This window comes from Lissotriton helveticus, chromosome 6 (assembly GCF_964261635.1).
Source record: "Lissotriton helveticus chromosome 6, aLisHel1.1, whole genome shotgun sequence".
Classification (NCBI taxonomy): domain Eukaryota; kingdom Metazoa; phylum Chordata; class Amphibia; order Caudata; family Salamandridae; genus Lissotriton; species Lissotriton helveticus.
Window position 1 is genome coordinate 1,163,533,514 of NC_136067.1, and position 21,679 is coordinate 1,163,555,192.

At 45.0% G+C, this 21,679-nt stretch overlaps 1 protein-coding gene across 2 annotated transcripts in view; it reads right to left on the reverse strand.

The window, feature by feature from the left end:
• Positions 1 to 21,679, reverse strand: part of ABCB10 (ATP binding cassette subfamily B member 10) — an 878,274-nt gene that overhangs the window by 710,717 nt on the left and 145,878 nt on the right. The window lies entirely within an intron of this gene.

Sequence of the window (21,679 nt, forward strand, 5' to 3'; positions counted from 1 at the left end):
TGACCGCAGCAGGCACTGACATCGCCGTGAAGGCAACGGCTTAGCCCCGCACTTGCTCACCACCCTTGCTGCAGTTTACCGAGCGCCGTGAGGGAAACGGCCAGCAGTAGACTACCCTTCCCAGGTGCCCCAGTGGCAGAGGCGCACCTGGGACGTCACAGGCTGCGCCTGGAGGCGCCAACAAAGACCGGAGCGCCGACCGCTCTGAGGGGGGCGTTTTTTGACCGCAGCAGGCACTGACATGGCTGTGAAGGCAACGGCTTAGCCCCGCACTTGCTCACCACCCTTGCTGCAGTTCACCGAGCGCCGTGAGGGAAACGGCCAGCAGTAGACTACACTTCCCAGGTGCCCCAGTGGCAGAGGCGCACCTGGAACGTCACAGGCTGCGCCCGGAGGCGCCAACAAAGACCGGAACGCCTCCTGTCCTGCGGGCGGCGCGCAGGCGGCGCCGGGAGAAGCCCGGGACAAGGGCGGGCAGTCTGTGACAGTCCGGGGCTGAACAAGGCTGGGCTGGGCCACGGACTTTGGCAGCTGCAGATAAGACTCATCCCCTATTATTTGTGAGACTATTACGTTTTAATTTTAAGGTTATACTATTGTAATATTTGTATTACATTTTTAATTTGAGTGATTCATGATAGCTACGGTGCAGTACAAATTGGTTTTGTTGGCCCTACCCAAAGCTTAAACAATGTCTAAACTTCGATCCGCTAAAACTGCCTCAGCATCAGCCACGATGGATAACTACTTAGTTAAAGTAGTAAACAAAATTAACAATGACCGGCGAGCTTCATTAAGCCGGGGTAGTCTCCCTGCTTCCCCCACTAATGTGTCCACCTCTTTTGATATACCGGCGCTAGATAATAGCTGTAATCAAGGCAACCAGGCTATAATTAATAATAAATCTATTAATGAAACACTGGTTTCCCCAGTACTAAGCCAGGTTGCGCTAGATGATGATCTCTCCGAGATCTCACAACAACCTTCTCCGGTGCGCAGAGTAGTAAGGGCATGTAAGAAGCTACCTAACAAACGGGGGAGCAATAGGAAAATCAAAAGAGTGATATACCCCCTAAAAATCCAGTGGGAACTGAGGCCCCAGAAAAGGAAGGGATGACTACTCTGAACCCTGAGCAATTCGATTTGTTGGTTAGCATCATTGAAGCCAAAATGGAATGATTATCAAGCCATTAGTAGTCAAATTAGATCAGGTTTCAAACGAAGTAATGAAGACTCATATTGCCCTGGCCGAAACCAACAAGGTCACAAAAACGGGTAACAATGTAAGCAAGGAAGTAGCATTACCATCTGAGGGGGGGACTAGGGTAATTCAAACAGCCATACCAGTCCAACTACCCATAGTGAGTCAGGGAAACCAAGTGAGCCAGGGAAACGAAGTATCTACAGGATGTGAGAATACAGGGTGGTGGACGGGAGTGAGTAGAAGACGCTTTATTAATCTCCCCCCAGATTGCGCCCCCTACGTGGTTGTTTTAACTAATGTTCCCCCGGTTGACACCCACTTAAGCCAGTCTCAACAGGAATCCCACGACTCTCTGAAGAATAAATCTGTTTCATGGTTGCATAAACACTGTGGGTTCCCAATCGCCTACTCAAATGATATATTAACCACCAGAAGGGTTAACTGGATCGGTGATTCCAGAAAGACCAGCTCGGGAGACTGTCATTATTAATTTTAAGCACCCCCAACACGTTGCTACAGTTCTGCTTAGAGCAGCCTCCCTACCGTTTGCTGAAAACAGTGTGTGTGCTCGTCCGCTTGGCTTCTTTTACAGCCACCTCAGTAATGTAACATCTATCGATACTAACCAACCGAACCCGTTCTCACCTTTTCTTAGACCAGGTCTAGCCATCCCACTACAAAACCGCTTTCATGCCTTAAACAGCCTGGACTCCAAATATTGACTTATTTTGGACAATCCATTGTCCCGGTGCGAGGATATTAATCCCCCGGCAACCGGAATAATTGAAAGTCCTACAGTTTCCACGTTAACCAGGCCGGGGAATTCCAACCTGTTAAATGATTGTGAGGGCCCGCCTATTGGAAATCCAAGGGAAATAGATAGATCCATTGCAACCTTGCCATCGGATAGGGTCTGTACAGGGGATAATGGGATAATTATTACTAGTTGGAATGTTGCAGGACTGAAATCAAAGGGGAACGTCTTGGGCTGGTCAAATTTTATTAATAGCTACGATATCCATCGTTTCCAGGAAACATGGTGTAGGGATGAAGTAAACTATGAGGGTTTTGTTTCTTATAATTTGCAGGCGCAGGGGAATGGACCAGGTAGAGCCAAAGGTGGTCTACTAATCCTAGTATCCATTAGGCGCGCGATCATTGTAAAAAGGATATTACCGTTGGAGCACACGCCCAGATTCTCTGGTTATTAGAGGGGCGTGATCATAACATTCTTCTGGTAAATTATTACAAAATTATTTCCGATAGTTCCAGGGTAGTAGTCGTTTATGACCTGGCTAGTACTCTCGAAAATTTAATTTCAGATGTAAATGTCTCTTTTGATTTTATATGGGTCGGTGACTTCAATACCTCACTATGTGAATTGCCAATGGGGAAAATATGTGGGTTTATTGATGATACCGGTATGGATGATCTACATTTTGGACACAACCGATATGGAGATGCTTTAAATAATTTTTGGGGATGTTATGACCTGGAAATCCTGGGGATTCTAAAAGACGAAAATGGCCAAATTATCCCTACATTTAAGAACCGGTGCTCCAGCTCAGTTATTGACCATGTGATCGTCTCCTCTAATGTTACATCCTGTTGTGCACCTCCTAGGATTGAAACTTCTACCCTAAGCGACCATAATTGTATAATCTTGAAAACTACTTTATGGGGTGACCGTTTTGTTAATGTGGGTACCACAGTTTCCAATCTGGAACCCCATAGACCTAACTGAGTTCGTTTAAGATGGGTAGGGGATAAAGCTACTGAATTAACTGGCTCTATTGTCAGGAATTGCATGGGAGAAATTTCTCTGATACTTGACAACTGTGCCGACAATAAACAGGTTTTATCTGCTTTTAATGATATTAATAAATCTATTGATGTCAGATTCACCAAACCTAAAGGGGGCCAGCGTAAAAATGAACCAGCCTGGTTTGACCACTCATGTACCAGGCTATTAACTGAATTAAAACATGCCCTTGCCAAAAACCCCAGGGACTCTGACTCTGTAATAAAATTAAGACGAGAATATAAGTGTGCCTTAAAGCAAAGGAAGAGTGAGCTACAGCAGTTGGCGTGGGATTCTCTTAACCAGGCTGCTGAGTGCTCTAATAGTACTCTGTTTTGGGCTACTGTGAACTCTCCTTTCCTTAAGGGCGAAAATCTGCCAGAGTTAACTTTCTAATGTCCCGAGTGATAATTGGATAGCCCATTTTTCAGAGATTTTTTATTCTAATAGCTGCTTGGATACCGACCTGAGAAGGTGGGAAGTCCTACCCCTGGATATCACAGTTAGCGAGGTTGAACTTGGCATACGGGCAAGCAAGGGGGGGAAAGCCCAGGGACCCGATGGAGTGCCCATCGATGTATATAAAGCAGTGCCGGAGTTGTGGAGTCCTCTTCTGGCTATTGTTTTCAACGCTGCAGTATGTACTGAGGCCCCTGAAACATGGGGGGAATCAATTATTATCCCGATACATAAAAAGGGAAGTAGGTCTGAGGTGAAAAATTACCGCCCGATCTCTCTTCTTGACTCCTCAGTCAAGATCATGAGTCGAGTTATGCTAGCAAGGTTAGAGGAATGGGCCGAGGAAGAGGGTATCCTCGCTGATAGTCAGTATGGATTCAGAAAGGGCCGGGGTACACTTGAGCAGTGTCTAAACCTTGATCTATTGATCGGGATATACACCGAAGCAAAACCAGGGTCAATATACCTCTGCTTTGCAGACATCAGTAGTGCTTATGACATGGTTGACCATTCTATTTTATGGCCAACCTTGTTACAGTTAGGAGCACCAGATGGCATAATCTACTTTCTGGCCAGGCTGTATAGGAAACTAACAACTTGTGTGCGTTTTGGCACCAATGGTGAATGCACCCCGAAATTCGGAGTTAAAAGAGGGATTAGACAGGGCTGTGTCTTGGCCCCCCTCCTTTTTATCTTATTTATTAATGGAATCGACGAGATTTTAAAAAGCGTTAAAGCAGATGCCCCCATGATTAATGGAACTCCAGTGCCGGTGTTATTATACGCCGATGACGCTGTCCTGCTCCCCAGAACCCTGTTAGGATTACAGCGTTTGATTAATAGATTTTCCACCTTTATCAGTGATAGAAAACTAATAATTAACAAGGGGAAAACGTTTACCATGACCTGTGGGGCTAAAAGCAAAGCTTCTAACTGTTTTTTTATCGATAAAGACAAGGTGCGTCAGGTGGATACATTTTGTTAACTTGGTATAACCTTCTCCAAAGATAGATCGTGGTCCAACGAATTTAAAAACATTCGCATCAAAATGGCAAAAAACACACATGGTGTTTTTAGATTTGCTCATAAGGTTGGGGACCGACGTATAAATGAAATGCTTAAGATCTATCAAGCCAGGTGTGTCACTATTGCTCTCTATGGAGCCGGTGTATGGGGGCATAGATGTGATCATAAGTTGCAGCAGGAGGAAAATTATTTCTTAAAAAAGCTCCTGTCGTGGCCAACTTCTGCTTCTACCGAGTTAATCCATCGGGAAATAGACACCAACTTCCTGATCGATCAATTATCCCTGAGGCCACTTATGATCTGGTGGTCAATCTGGCTTCAGGAGGAAAAATCTTTTACTAGATCGATCATCGAGGGTTGTCTCCTGTTGGACAAATATTCTAATATACCCTGGCTAAAATAGGTGATTAGTTGTTTCTCTGAGATTTTTAATTTAAATGTTTTGGTTGACCCTGGCGCAGCGGCTCTAATCCCAAAGTCTGAGCTGAAATCTAAATTGTTGGCCTTTTCTGTGAGAAAGAGAGCTGTTGCTAACGGATCTTTATCAACTGTCACATTTTACAATAGTCATACTATTGTTGAAGGTGTTCCCCTCTATTTAATATGGGTGACAAGGCCATCACACAAGTTTGTGCTAACCAGGCTGAGGTTTGGTGTAGCACATCACTTGGTAGCTCTGCCAACTCTTAAAAAACATCCTCAGGGGCCATGTATGTGTGATGGTGTATCTACACAAAGCACTTTGCACTTTCTTTTGATCTGTAAACTGTATATGAATTTTCGAACAACCTATTTAAAACCTCTATTTCTTAAGTATGGCATGGGCACAGTTATGCAGGCTATGAGTCTTATTTTTAACTTGCAACATGTTGATGTCTGTTTTTTAACTGCTACGTTTTTAATCCAATCTGTAAAAGCTAGGAAAAGTATGTGTTTTTAAATTATCGTGTCTGTTATATTCAGGTAGCTTTTTTATCCCGTAAATTACTGTAATTATTATGCAATGTATGTGTTTGTGCTTTTATGGTCATTTTTTATGCACCAAATAAAGCTTCATGACTTGACTTGACTTGACTTGGCTTGCAGCCCAGGCCCTGGAAGAGCAAGGAGTGCTATGGTCTGGGCAGTACTCACTGCCTGGGCACAATATCTATGTCGAAGCCGGCTTTGGATTTTCACCTTCTGACTTCAACAATGACTCTGGCTTCAAGCTGTACGCTGCGGTCTGCCCAGCGTCGACTTCCTCCTTGACATTCTCCATCTAAACCTCTTCCCCAAAGATATCTGGGATAGCCTCGTCCCTTTTGCTGTTCCACCACAAGTCGTGAAAGGCGTCGATACCAGACGCTTGCGGATGGTCTTCTTGGACATTACATACAGACTGTGCGTTGATCTGTCCACAAGTACTTGCAGTGGCATTGTGGACAATATTGGAACAGTGTTTTTTCCATCACACTGTGACCATTCTCAAAAGTGAGCTATGCTGAATAAAAGACACGGCTGGGCTGCAATCATGCCCAAGGAGATGACCCTCCACGCAGAATCTGTTGACTATGGAGTAGCTGGTAGAAGAAACAGGCGTGGCAATTGTTCTTCAGCTATCAAAAGTGGAGAAAAACTCAAGAGGCTACACACATGTTACTACGCGGGGTGGACTCAGAGCCTCGACGAAGCACGTTAAAAATCGATGGCTGGAAAAAACAATCTAATGACAGAGTCCATGTTCATGCACAACACAGCCTAAGGAGGGAATCACTACACCAACAAAAACAAGTTGTAGACATCCGAGCCTAGATGGCAGAAGCATGCATAGCATGTGTATCTACAGCTACACTTGTCACAAACATAAGTTTTCCTAACTATAACTAAGCTTTGGTTATTTAATTTAATTTCAATGTTTTTTTGATTTTTTTCTAAAATGTGTTCCAAAGCGTAGAGTCCAGTGTCGCAAGTGGAGATTTGCTAAGTGGAGTGTCGTACAGTACAGTGCAGGAGAGTGTAGTAAAGTCTATTGTCAGAGACTGGAGAATTGTAGATTGGAATTGAGCAGCATAGAGTGTAGAAGCATATTGTACAGTGTAGTAAAGTCTTCCATAGCATAGTGGCACAGTGTCTCATATAGTGGAGTCAAGTATCGTAGACTGGAGCAGTGAGTTGTACAGTGGATTTGCGTGTTCAACAGATTAGGGTGTCGTACGTAGACTGTCAGAGTGTAAATACCATGAAGAAGAGTGTCAGAGTGGTGTATCTTCAAGTGGAGTGTCGTAGAGTATAGTGGAGGAGAGTGTCGTAGAGTGGAGTTCTGTGCCATATACTGGAGTGCCGTATCAAAAAGAGAAGATGAGTGGCATATCATCATAGAGTATCATACAGTGTAGTACAGAGCTGTAGAGTGGATGGGCATAGAGTGGAGTAGTGTGTCAGAGTGACACAGAATGTAGTGCAGTGTTGCAGAGTGGAGTTGCATACAGTGGAGTAGAGTGTCAGGCGGTGGTGTAGAGTGGGATAAAGTGTAGTACAGTGGAGTATAATGGAGTTGAGTACACTAGAGTGGGGTAATGTAGACTGGAGTAAAGTGTCAGAGAGTGGAGTGGTGAGTCGTAGACTATAGTGGCATAAAGTGCAGTAGAGTGGAGTGACATAGCATTCAGTCAAGTTAAGTGTCATAAATTGAAGTATTGTGTTGTACAACAGAGTTTAGTTGGGTGTTGTACTGTATTAGAAATTAATGTAGACTACAGTAAAGAGGCATACAGGCTAGTTGATTTTTGTACAGTGGAGTGCTGTACAATACAGTGTTGTAGAGTGTGATACAGTGAATTTGGCCTACAGTGTTATAGAGTACAGTGGCACAAAGTGAATTGGTGTACATTGGATTACTGGAGTACTGTTCCGGAATGGCAAACAGTGCGGTAGAGGGGAGCTGCATAGAGTACAGTAGTGTGAGAAACGGTGGCGCTGCGCAGAGTGGATTGTTGAATAGTACCGCAGAGTAAGGTAAAATCTGGTAAAGTGGAGCAGCGTAACATAGTGTGGAGTAAATTACAATAGAGTGTATTGGTGTGTCGTAGAGTGGCATGGAGTGGAGTATACTGGGGCATCATAGGTAGTAAACTGTTATAAATTGGAGTGGAGTCTCGTATAGTACAGTAGAGTGCTGCATCGTATGGAAAAGTGTCATAGTTGAATAGAATGTTATACATTGGACTGTATGGGTATAGAGTTTGACAGTGGAGTGTAAGGGGATGATATAGTGGAGTAGAATGTCGTAGCATGCCAGGAAATGTGGTAGACTTTTATAGAGTGGAGTTATATAGAGTCAAGGAGAGTCATACAATGGAGCAGCGTAGAGTGGAGTGGTTTACACTGTAGTGGCATAGAGTGGATTACCATAAAGTGGAGTAGCATACAGTGGAATAGCGTAGTGTAGAAGGGTGGAGTGGCATAGAGTGAATTAGCATAAAGTGGAGTCGTGTACAGTGGAACTGCGTAGGGTGGAATAGTGTACAGTGGATTAGCGTAGAGTGGGGTGACCTACATTGAAATGATGTAGCGTAGAGTCAAGTAAACTGTTAAAAACTGGAGTGGTGACTAATACAGTAGAGTGGAGTGCTGTGTTGTACAGTGTTGGAAACTGTCAGAGTGTTGTACAACAGAATGTACAGGCATACAGTGCAATGCAAATTTGGAGAGTGAACTATATGGGGACAGAGCAGAGTAAAGTCTAGAAGAGTGGCATAGAGTATAGCAGTTTTGTAGAGTGGAGTTATTTCCAGTGGAGGAGAGTACACGTGAGTGGTGTAGAGTAAAGTAGCATACAGTGGAGAGGCATAAAGTGGAATAGAGCAGAGAGGAGTAGCGCAGACTAAAGTGGTGTATAGTGGAGTGGTACAGAGTGTAATAGGGAATAGTGTAAAGGGCTTCGAACTCTCTACTTGCCCACTCACTATGGCAAGTCAGATTTTATCAGGTCGAGCTTTATTTAGGACCTACTCGCCGTATATGGTGAGTTGACAAAGAACAGGTCTTCTGTTCAGTCAGAAAATGAAGGAGCAATAAAGAGGTCTTTAAATTTTGTTTTTATCTTGTCACACTTGCTCTGTGTTCACAGATAGAGGTCATAAGTCAGTGTATAATTACTTATCCTTCTCTGACTGCAGAGTTCTAGGATTTTGTAAACTGCCTGACCTGCTGTATGAAGTGTGAAATGAAAAGTTGTATGGTATCAGGTTTTTCCTAACACACATTTAAATAGCTAATAAGTCAACTGTACAAACATTACAAAATATACGTCAGTAGTTGGGCAAGCCCATTTTTTGTACTTCTGGGTGATGAAAAAATATTTTATTAGGATAAAAAAACAAATTAATTGGTGATGTGCAAACAATAAGGAATATGCTACTTACCAGTATGCATCTGTTCTTGGCATGTGGAGCTGCAGAGTCGTACACTTAGCAATAGATCGCCACCTGGTGTTGGGCTCGGATGATTGCAGGTTGTTGTCTTCTTGGAAGAAGTCTTTGTAGTCACGAGATAGGTGAATCCTCCCTTGGACAATACTGCGCATGGTCATTGACTCCGTCCTCAGATTGTTTTTCGCCATGATGGGAAAAGGAGTTAGTAGAAGTAAAGAGAAAGGATGTCCATGCGTGTGCATCTAAGTAAGATGAGTACTGGAACGGATACAAGTCCCGGGGAGGCGGGAGGACGTGTACGACTCTGCAGCTCTACATACCAAGAACAGATGCATACTGGTAAGTAGCATATTCCGTTCGAGGCATATGAGCTGCAGATCGTACACTTAGCAACGATTGTGCAGCAGTGTCTCCCCTAGCGGTGGTCGCTTGTATCCGTTGCAGCATACTGAAATAGTGTTTTAAGGACAGCTTGGCCTACTGCAGCTTGCTGTTTGGCTTGCACATCAACACAATAGTGTTTAGTGAAGGTGTGTATTGTAGACCATGTTGCTGCCTTGCATATGTCCTCTAGTGGTATATTTCTTAAGAAAGCCATAGAGGCTCCTTGTTTGCGAGTGGAGTGCGCTCTAGGAGGGACCGTTAGTGTACGTGTAGCTTTTTGATAACATATCTGAATACACTTTACAATCCATCTGGCAATTCTTCCTTTAGAGATGGGATTGCCTTTGTGTGGTGGAGAGAAAGATACAAATAGTTGTTTTGTCTTTCTGAAGGATTTAGTCCTGTCTGTGTAGTATAATAGAGCTCTTCTAACACCGAAGGTGTGTAAAGCCCTTTCTGCAACAGAGTCCGTTTTTTGAAAAAACACTGGTAACTCTACTGATTGGTTAAGGTGAAAAGGAGTAATAACTTTTGGCAGGAATTTAGGATTGGGTCTAAGAACCACTTTGTTAGGATGTATCTGAAAAAATGGTTCTTCTATTGTGAATGCTTGTATCTCACTAACTCTTCTGAGAGAGGTGATGGCAACAAGGAAGGCAGTTTTCCATGTTAGGAATTGCAATTCACACTTATGTAAATGCTCAAATGGGGGACCCATAAGTCTTGTAAGGACCACGTTTAGGTTCCATACTGGAGCAGGTGGTAACCTAGGTGGGATTATTCGTTTTAATCCTTCCATAAATGCTTTTATTGCAGGTACTCTAAAGAGAGATAGATGTTGCCTATTTTGTAAATAGGCTGCAATTGCTGCTAGATGCAGGCGTATGGAAGAATAAGCCAAATTGGAGCTTTGTAGGTGTAGAAGGTAGCAAAAATTATTTTGGATGGAAACATCCAGTGGATCAATGTGATTGTTGTTCCAGTATATTGCAAATCTTTTCCACTTAGCAGCATAACATGCTCTGGTAGTGGGTCTCCTAGCTTCTTTAATTATGTTTATTGAATGAATGAATGAATGAATACACTTTTATAGAGCGCATGGCTACCCTTAGGCATCCCAGCGCTATAAGACCAGTGGAGTACCCATAGACACTCAATGGAATAAATGTGTCTTCAGTTGCTTCCTAAAGGCGAGATGGTCTCTTTCAAGCCTGATGTTGTCTGGTAGGTTGTTCCAGCACTTAGCTGCCAGGAAGGAGAGATGGCGACCTCCCATTCGGGCTCGCTTCACCCTTGGTATTACCAGCAGATTTAGCTAATTGGACCTTAGAGATCTGCAGGGTATATGACGACAAAACAAGGGATGTAGGATAGTCGGACCACCATTACAGATAGACTTATGTGCCATGCACATGACCTTAAACGTCACTCTTTCTTGAATCGGCAGCCAATGGAGAAGCTGCAATGCTGCTTTAGCCGAGCTGCATTTAGGTATGTTCATCAACAGCCGAGCTGCACAATTCTGCACTGACTGCAGGGTTTGGATGGTGCTTGCTGGGGCCCCGAAGTAGACCGCATTTGCATAGTCCAGCCGTGAAAGAATTAACAACTGGACCAGCATACGTCTAGCCTCAAAGGGAAGGAGGGTCAAGACCTTCCTGAGGACCCTGATCAGTCCAAAACAGGTCGCGGCCACCTTCTTTGCCTGAACTTGGAATCCCAAGGTTGAATCAAGCCACACCCCTAGGCTCTTTATTTGGGTTCTAGGGAGGGGGGGGGGTGGAGGGCCAAGACAGTTATGCCACCAAAGGTCAAGGTTGAGGGGGGCTTTATAGCCCAAAAGCATAATGTCAGTTTTCGACCCGTTGAGTTTTAGGAAAGAGGAGGTCATCCACTCCATCACCTTGGTGAGACAGGGGGTAAGGTTACCGATCCCTTGATCTATGGCCTCATCCCTTGCCAAGGAGACGATCAACTGTGTATCATCGGCGTAGGTGATGAGCTGGATTCCCCAGGGAAGCACCACTTCAGCCAATGTTCTCATGTAGATGTTAAACATGGTAGGGCTGAGTGATGATCCCTGGGGGACGCCGTGATGCAGTTGAAGTTGGTCCGATGACACCTCCTCTTCAAAAACTAAGAAAAATCTTCCCGACAAAAAGGAAGGAAGCCATTTGAAGGCCATTCCCGAGATCCCAGAGAGGCGGAGCCGGTGAAGCAGGAGGGGATGGTTGGTTGGTTAGTTTTCAGTCTGGTGGTAAGTTTAAGTAGCCAAACTCTAAGACTTCAGGAGCCAGAACGCCAAATTCAGTTGGCTTGGTTCTGGGGGCCTTATTTCTCCATGGTTCTGTGTTAACAGGGATGGCGTGAGCCGTATTTTCTGATGTGGAACCAGTGAGAGATCTAGAAGCGTGGTGAACCACGGCTGACGTGCCCATGTGGGGGCCACTAGTATTAGTTTGAGAGACTGTTGTCTGAGCTTGCGTACTACTAGTGGAATGAGTGGGAGAGGCGGAAAAGCGTACGCAAATCTGCCTGACCAGTTCATCCATATCGCATTCCCCTCCGACCGTGGGTGTGGAAACCTGGCGGCGAAGGTTGGGCATTTTGCATTTTCGTGGGTGGCAAACAGGTCTATCTGTGGATGCCCCCACATTTGGAAGAATGGTTGGAGAACTTGTGGGTGCAACTCCCATTCGTGAATCTGTTGTGATTGACGACTCAACAGATCTGCTATCTGATTTTGAATTCCTGGAAGGTGTTCTACTGTCAGGTGTATGTTTTGAGGGATGGCCCATCTCCAAATGTTCTGTGCAAGCTGGGACAGTTGCAGAGAGTGTGTCCCCCCCTGTTTTTGTATATAATACATGGCTGTCATATTGTCCGTATGGATTAGGACAGCTTTGTTTTGTACTTGTATTTGAAAAGTTTTGAGTGCTAGGAAGATTGCTAGCAACTCCAAATGGTTGATGTGGCACTGTTTTTGTTGATTGTTCCATTGGCCTTGTGTGGTATAATGCAAGAGATGGGCTCCCCATCCTGTGAGGGATGCATCTGTGGTAAGCACTACCTGTGGAACAGGGTCTAGGAACGGCCGTCCCTTTGTCAAGTTTTTGGTGTTCCACCATTGTAGAGAGCGATAAGTACGGCTGTCTACCAACAGCAGGTCTGTGAACTGACCTTGAGCCTGATTCCACTGTTGTGCTAGACATTCTTGTAGTGGGCGTATTTGCAGTCTTGCGTGAGGAACTATGAAGATGCCATCATGCCTATTAGTCTCATGAACACTCTGGCTTGGAGAGAGTGCTGGCATTGAAAAAGGGTGACTAGGTTCTGAATGCTCTGAATCCTGGCTTGACTGGGATACGCTAGAGCTGCAGATGTGTCTATGGTAGCTCCTAGATATTGATGAGCGTGCGAAGGCTCTAGGTGCGACTTGGTGTAGTTTATTGTAAACCCTAAGTCGTGCAATGTTTGAATTGTTTGTTTTGTGTGTTGTACACACTGGTTGAACGATCTTGCTTTTATGAGCCAGTCGTCGAGGTAAGGGAAGACATGTATCTGTTGTCTTCTGAGATGTGCTGCTACTACTGCTAAGCACTTTGTAAACACTCGTGGTGCTGTTGTGACCCCGAATGGAAGGACTTTGAACTGATAGTGTTGTCCTTGTATGACAAACCTTATATCCCACCCCCAACTCAGTATGGATCGAATAAGTCGGGGTTGACTGGGGAACCGTTAGGACCGATCTCAAGAATTTGTTTTCGATCACCTGAATTCTGTCTTGGGGTGAATATCCCCATATCGAACAGCCATACGTGGCAACCGCAAGACATTTTGCTTTGTATACCTTCATTATTGACTCTACTGGTCTGGCCCCCAGCTTTTTTACAAAACCGAGAAGAGGTGAGGTCGTTCTAGCAAATGCAATGCTTCTGCTCTTACATTGCGGGGCCCAGCTCCCCCTATCATCAAATAGTACCCCCAGGTAGGGGAACGTGGGCACCCTATCAATTACCTCAGCACCACAAATAAAGGTTTTGGCTCTGTTTTTCCTGGAGCACTTCCCTGCCAGCATAACGTGGGACTTTTTTGTATTTATTTTTAAATCCAGAGTCTCCATGAAGCTCCCAAAGGCATCTAACATCCTTTGGAGACCTACCCCCGTGCGTGCCAGATGAACTGCGTCATCGGCGTACAGGAGAACTGGTATAACCAGATCTCCTATACGCGGTACGTCCTGTGACGCTGCCCCTAAAACTGACTCTAAAGCATTGATATACAGTGTAAAGAGAAGGGGGGCCAGAATGCACCCTTGTCTGACCCCCCTTTCTGAACTAAAGTGACTAGTGCAGCGCCCTTCATTATTAACCCTCACTGAGGCTAAAAGACCAGAATGAAGGTCAGCTAGAAAATATACTAGGGATGGGTCAAAGCCCATATTTAATAAATCTGCCACAACTTTGACCTGTTAACCAGGTCAAAGGCAGAGGAGAGGTCCATAAACCCCATGTACAATGACCCCTCCTTAGCTTTGGTATACTTATCAATTAAAAGTTGGAGATTGAGGCATTGATCTAGTGTGCTCCTTTTTGCTCTAAATCCATATTGTGCGTTAGACAGGACCCCTCTGTCCTCCAGCCACTCCGTCAATTTATGTAAGATGACGCGACCCAAAATTTTTACGGAGGAATCTATCAGGGAGATATGCCTATAACAGGAGGGGGGTCCTGCCTATCCCCCTTTTTAAAGACCGGGACAATTATAGATTTGAGCCAGGAGGCCGGGAGACTATTTGGGCTCAGGACATTAAACACGTTTTTTGTCCAATATGGAAAAGCACCGCTTCACAAGTCAATCCCATCCAGCTTGGAGAAACTAAACAAATGTCTTTAGTGTCTTCACACAAAAACGCTGAGTCTTGATATAAGTTTATAATGCTCATTTAATGATCCATTTTTAGGAAGAAACCAGCCAACGCGTTTCGTTCTGAAAACAGAACTTCTTCAGGGCGTTCCGCCGTTTCAAACCGCCGCCATCTCTGTCGCAGAGTTGATTTATCATGATCAACAATACCAGGTGACTACCGTATGAACACTTATCGTTTTTTCGGATTACAAGAGACACATATTCCACATGACATAGGATGGAATTTCGCGCTTAAGATATTGGTTATTAAGTTTATACACAAATTTCTGGAAATTAACGGATTTCCGGTCCTCCTATGCATTAATATAAGGAATAATACCAGAGTGGGATATATATAATTCTTGTTAATTCGGAGTTCGGTTTGGGGAGAGCCATATCTTAAACAAAAGAAAAGAATTATAAGGACAAAAAGCTCTCTTTTCTCCCTCCGTTATTTCTCAAGATTGGAACCTAACACGCTTTGGAACAACTATTTCGCCCTGAAGAAGTTCTGTTTTCAGAACGAAACGCGTTGGCTGGTTTCTTCCTAAAAATGGATCATTAAATGAGCATTATAAACTTATATCAAGACTCAGCGTTTGTGTGTGAAGACACTAAAGAAATTTGTTTAGTTTCTCCAAGCTGGATGGGATTGACTTGTGAAGCGGTGCTTTTCCATATTGGACAAAAAATTGACTGTTGAACCCAGGTTTGGGTGATGCTCTCAGGACAGGGAGCATTTGGATAGAGCACGCTAGATTTCGAAAACTAATTTGTCTGGTGATTTCAGGATTGGTGCCTTTCCTTTGAGTGGTCCACTGTCCAAAGTGTTGCTGTATAAACATTAAACACGTTTGTCAATATTTTTTACCAAAATTTTGGGGCTGCCTTAAACAAATCAGCAGGAACCCCATCAAGGCCAGGGGCCTTGTTCTTTGTCATCTCCTCGCCCTTTCGACTTCAGCAATCTCAAATACCACCATGGGAACTACATTCTTGGGTAGGATAGGATCTATATCATTCTCCTTATCTGGCAGACTATATATTTTCTCAAAGTGAGCTATTCAATCATCATCTGGTATGTTACAATCGAGGTATAAGTTCACTTCATTAGAGAATACGGGTTGATTTATGGTCGCCCAAAATTTCCCAGTGTCTCTCAAAACCTCAGGTGATGAAAGTTTAGACCACGCTTCCTCCTTTAATTCCAGTTTTCTGGTTTGTATTGCTTTTTTGTAGGCTGTCCTTAGAGTTACTATAAGCCCCCTATCTTTAGGGCTAGCCTTCAACGCTTTATGGAGGGCGGCATGTGCCTTAGTACAGCTGTTATTGAACCACCTTTTTCCAGTATGTATGTTCTGAGTCCTCCCTATCTGTAAACTTTGGTTTATTTGGGTACAGATGGTATCAAAGGCAGCAATCATCTGAGGGCCCTGCGTCTTGTTGTTTAGGCATATTTCAACCTCCACATCAGACTTAGATAAAACTTCCTGCAGGAATGTTTCTGGGACTACCTTGGCCCACTTTAATCTTCTACCCTGGTCTGTAACAATCATATCCTTCCCTCCCTTGTGTGACACGTCCTTAAAGCCCAGGAGGTCCCCTGTTACCAACTCCAATGTCACAGGGTTGTGGTCGCTAAAAACAGAGACCACATTCTTGTACCTTAAAACCCTAGATAAAATAAAGGAAGTTAAAAAAATATAATCAATAATTGTACCTGTCTCTTTCCCCTTGAACGTTGGGGCCCTATGACCATCCTCCCCACAGCCTGAGGTTCCAGATGGCCAAAAATGTTTCCAATTCCTCACCCTGCTTAGAGTGCTCAAAATGAGTAGGGACAGACTATAAAGGCCCCTCATAATCCGTATTTACACAGAATTTATCGCAGGGATGAGTATTAAAGTCCCTCATCAGTATGATCTCAAAAGTATTTAAATTTAGACTATATGTGGACAAAAATTTCTCTAATAAGGCTAAATCGTTATATTCAGTGTCATTAGAATTGTAAAAGTTAATAAATAAAGTTTTATGTGTGTCAGATACTGTCAGTTCCGCTATTAAACAGTTGTGACAACCTGAATCAAGCTGTGTTAGTGAGCCCTTCAGCTCTAGAGTGAACATAGTAATTAAACCCCCTTTGGCTCTGCCCATATTACTGCGTTTTGCCGGGATACAAAAATGGCTATAGCCATTAAGGGAAAAACTATTTAGAGGGTCCCAAGGCTCTTGAAGAGCTATTACATCAAACGTTTTTAGGAGCCTCTCCCAGTCTTACTTACCCGTTTTTGCTCGTATTCCTGCTACATTCCAGCTTACAATTTTGCATGTAGGGACTTGGGTCCGACCTGGTAGCTCCGATTTATCCTTTAGTGAGTCGTTCACCTCCATTCCAGACAGTGGGGAGAAAGGATTGGCCAAAGGTAAACCTATATCCATCGGGGTTGCAGGTGACAGGGGCAAAATTCGAGCTGCTAGAGCTGTCTGTGGGCGGTGCGCTACATTCTGGTGTAAGACAGAGATTTTGCTTTGTCGGGCAGCTGGATGCCATGACCTTTCAGGCGGAGGAGGATAGAAAAAACCCAGTGGAAGTGGCCTAATACCAGAGTTTAATAATTCAGAACCATCCCAAAATAGGCGATCTGCAATGTTTTGTGTATTAAAATTTATGACAATGCAGTCCCCTTCTATGGACTTCTGGCGTGGGCCAACCCACCCCACTCTTCTAACCATACATATGCTTGCAGATATGTCTGTGTCACCGGTAGAATAATGATTGCACCAACTTCTAGTTTTTCTCATAAGTTTCTGAGTACTTTCATCAGTGTTCATTCCCAGTGGAGGAACCCCTGTTAGTACTGCCATTAAGGGGACTGCTTCAGGTGGAAGGTGTAACTTCGTTTGACAGTGGGCAGGTGTGGGCCTATTTCCTGTCTGATTCAATTCAGGTAATTTTTGCTTGTTTGCCTTTTCTAGTGCCTTACCCAAAGGAGGGAGAGCCCTAGAAGGTACATCTGGAGCTATTTTGGCATCAGATACATTTGTGCTGGGTTTAGTAATGCTAGGACTAACATTTGCCATGGACATGTTTAGCTCTAACCTGGTAAAAGGTGGCTTCTGCGGGGCAATCAACGAACCGTATAACCCCCGATATTCTTGTACAAAAGTTTCTAGAGCATCACATCTCCTAAGTAGTCCCCCAACACAGGTGTTTAATGTGTCCACAATATCCTTGCCAATACTTATGAGAACCGGCTCTAAATGTGAACTAATTACTTTTTGCACTGAGTCTACCTACTATAACATCCTCCTAGTCGGTCGATTGATTGTTCATATGTTTGGTCTTTCTCTGGCACTTCTTTGTGGGTCTACCCCTCTTAGCCTGTTGTGTAAATATACTGGGTACATTCTCATGGGAGGGCGGCGATGCTTGGATGCCCACACTTGACTCAGGTAATACAGGTATAGAGGGGCTTAAGTCAGCTGGGGGTACTGGCTGTGAGGGCAAAGTATCTTCATTTTCTCCTTCCGGGACTAGTTCATCCCCCTCAACCACCGAGGGAGGCATGCCCAGCTCTTTCCGCGATTGCAATTTCTTTTCGTATCACCCCCACAGCTGATGTCAAATACAAGATTATGGTGTCTGCTTTTCTTGGCACTTTAGCTTTCTGACCACCTTGACCCCCCATAACATAGTTGTTTCCTCTTACCCATGTTGGAATTTTCAGGGGGGGGGGGGGCCCGGCCTCGTCCGGCATCCACGACGCTGGGGGAGCTCCTGATCTTTAAGCGCGTCCGGGCGCGCTACGAGGCGGAAGTGGGCGGGACAGCAAAGCAGCCTGGGAGCTGTAGTCTCCCCCCTCTGCGGCCGTAGAGTGATGGTAGAGACGGCGGCAGGGGAGACCAACAGCGTCAGGACCCCAGGACCAACTGGTGCAGCAGGTGAGGTAGGCTCCGTTGCGGTGGTGGTACCGGTGTGCCCAATTGGTACGTTATGGTCCCCCGCTCCTCCGAGGGAGCTCCTGATCTTTAAGCGCCTCCGGGCGCGCTACGAGGCGGAAGTGGGCGGTACAGCAAAGCAGCCTGGGAGCTGTAGTCTCCCCCCTCTGCGGCCGTACAGTGATGGGGAAGTCGGCGGCAGGGGAGACCAACAGCGTCAGGACCCCAAGACCAACTGGTGCGGCAGGTGAGGCAGGCACCGTTGCGGTGGTGGTACCGTTGTGCCCCCTTGGTGCGTTATGGTCCCCCAGTATGTCCTTAACTATTACTACTTTATTAAAGTGGTAATAGGTAGGAAAATATTTTTTTATGTTTTTTTAAATATTTTTAAATAGGTTTACAGCCATTTACCGCTGTAGTTTCATAAAACGTTGTGAAATTACGTTAAAGTACTGCGGTGACCGATATCATTAAGTTTAAATGCCTTATATCTTGAAAAATACTTACCTTACTTAACTGCAGTACCCAAAAAGCATCATCTTTCGCCCTTGTCTACAGAAAATGCATTGGTGGAAATATGCTTTTTGGGACCCCCTTTTTACTCTGCACCCCCTTACCGATTCAGCACAAAATGTACATCATCTCAAAATGTAGAAAATACTATAGGTCTGGAAAGTTGTGTGATGATTCGTCAAATGGATGGAAAGTTATTAGGGAGCGAATATCAGAGGAATTCCCATCTTCGGGAATAGTTACTATAACTACAGACTGGCAATCAGATTTATTCTGATATCTTTCATATTATCTATTGTATTTGTTTTTTGGTTTACAAATTGCTGAGACCATAAACGTGTCTTTTAGTAATTCGGAAACTTTACATATGCAGTTTAGTTTATTTGTTTGGAACAGTTCTGTTTCGCCTACAACCATCAGCCGGCAGTGTAAACCACACAGGGCCAGTAGTATACATCTATATGCCTACAACCTGGAGGCCAGTGGCAATACATTGACCATTTTATCATGAAACAAATAAGGAAAGCAAAACAAGTCATCAACTAAGCACAAACCATCGAAAAAAATAATAAGACAAAGAAACCCCTCCCCACTGACACCTAAATCCCATACCAGCTTCATGCCAGACCACGCTATATCCCTTGGGGGCACCTGCAGAGTATCCAATGTTACGAGGAGGGTTTATGTTACCTCAGCGTCCGGAGGAGGGAGTAAACGCAAAATCTGCAGATATTTGGAGCAGGTCACTTCCCTAAATTGTGTGGAAATGATACGGATAAAACGGGCCTATATATAAGGGTAGGCAGCTGCTCTGTTCTCAACAGTGAGGGACATAAGTTCCATTGCTAAAGAAAGCCATAGCTTGTGTAACCAGGAGACATTGTCCGGAATGCTATCAGTTCCCCAGCGCACAAGGATCACCAGGCACGCAACATTTAGTGCTAAGGCCATCTGCACCACCCGGAGCTAACGCAAAGGGAAAGTCAAGGGGTTTGGCTGCCCAAGCAGAGAGTACCCAGGAAAGCACAGAAGGGTTGTGTCAATCACAGAGTCAATGTCATCCAAGACCTGCTACCAGAATGTGTTTAGGGCAATGGCATAGAAGATGTAAAAGAGCCAGTCTACCACAGCCCCACCAACATTTCTCCGAATGCCCCTTGTTCCATCAATGCAGACGTGCAGGTGTGAGGTACCAGTAAGAAGCTATTTTGTAGGTCGCCTCCATACCTGCCATGTTGTGTGCAGTGCGATGTGCTGTATAGTAGATGTAATTCCATTCTTTTAAGAAGAGAGAGCGCCCAAATTCCTCATCCCAGCATAACTGGCCTTTTAATTTAAGCCTGGAACCGGTGACAGAAAGCAATGCATGGAGTTCAGAGAAAAGACGCTTATCGCCCTCCTTCCAGACCAGCCATTTCTAAAAAACGGTTATTGGCGGGAGGCCGCCAGCTTATAACCCGGGGAAGACACCCAGTGCTGCAGCTGCAGATATTGGAACACACTGACGCGGGGAGATAGTAATCCCGTTCGAAATCCTCAAAGGGGTTAATCCCAGAAAGGTCGAAGAGGGAGCAAACCCATTTGCACCCCTGTGCATGCCAGCGACTGAATACCTCTGAGCGCCATCCAAGGGGAAACTTGTGGTTATCGGCAACATCAGGAGTGGAACGCCGCCAGGCCCAGCCGGAGGGCAATGCCATCTCAGACTTTCCTAGTTGAGGCTGTCGCTGGTGAAGAGTACAACCCCCAGGTCCTATACTTGAGAGGCAGACATGCCTCCCCAGATATATTGTCGCCAGCTACCGTCTGGTCTATAAAGGACCAGTGCTTTTCAGAGCGAGGCCTATTCTACTCTACAATATATCGAAGTTGTGAGGCCTGGGAATAACGAGCAATCGGGGGGGCTCTAGACCTACTTTCCCCTTGGACCGTGAAAGTTGCTTGTAAGAGAGTTACCACACCAGACAAATTTGTTGATGACAAGTTGCAGTGAGCGCAGCATCAAGGATGAGGGTGTCAGATGCAAGGCCTGAAAGATGTACAGAATACACAAGAGTACATTCATTTTAACTGCCGGAATGTGGCCTGACCAGGCCAGCCTCAGGCGACTCCACGAGGACAACGACTTTCTCCTCTGGTGGAGGAGGGGATCATAGTTCACGGCCAGCATCTTTGATATAGTGGTAGCAAGCTGGATGCCCAAATACGGTATGGTCTACGTTATCCAAACTAAAGGGAACTGGGCATGAAGTGCTGCTTCGTGCGAGGGAGACATTGACAAGTTTAGGATCAGGAGGTTGACTTTGAACCCCGAGATCTCTCCAAACTGCTGAAGCTCATTGAGCAGGGACAGCAAGGAAGACAGGGGGTCCATTACCGAGAGGATAACATCATCATCTTGCAGCCTGATGTATGAGTACCAGCACCAAAGTGTATGGCGGGGATGTGCCAGTTATCCCAAACTCTCTGCGCCATTGGCTCCATGTAGAGAGGAAAAAGGAGTGGCGAAAGAGGACACCCCTGATGGGTGCCACATGCTATGGGGAACATGGCAGAAGACGAGCCATTGGCCTGGAACGAGGCTTGGGGGGCGGGCGATATAAATACAGCAGACCCATTTGATAAATGTGTCCCCAAAGCCAAAGTTGTGGAGATTTTCTAATCAGTATGGCCAATGGACACATTTAAATGCTTTCTCCGCGTCGATAAAAGGGAAAATCGCCTCCTTATGTGACCTGCAAATAATATCAGGGATGTGCATAAGCCTTTTAGTATTGTCCCCACATTGTCTTGTGGGGGATAAAGCCGGCTAGGTCGGGGGTCGACCAACCCCAGCATGATTGGATTCAGCCGGAGGGCCAGAATCCCCACGAAGAGTTTAGCAACGATGCCGGAGAGAGAGATGGGTCTTTATGACCCATAGTCCCCAGAGTCCTTCAATGACTTGAGTATCACAGATATGGACGCCTCCATCAGCGGATCCATCAGCGCGCCTCAGTCGCGGAATGAGTTAAAGAGTCGAATCAGAAG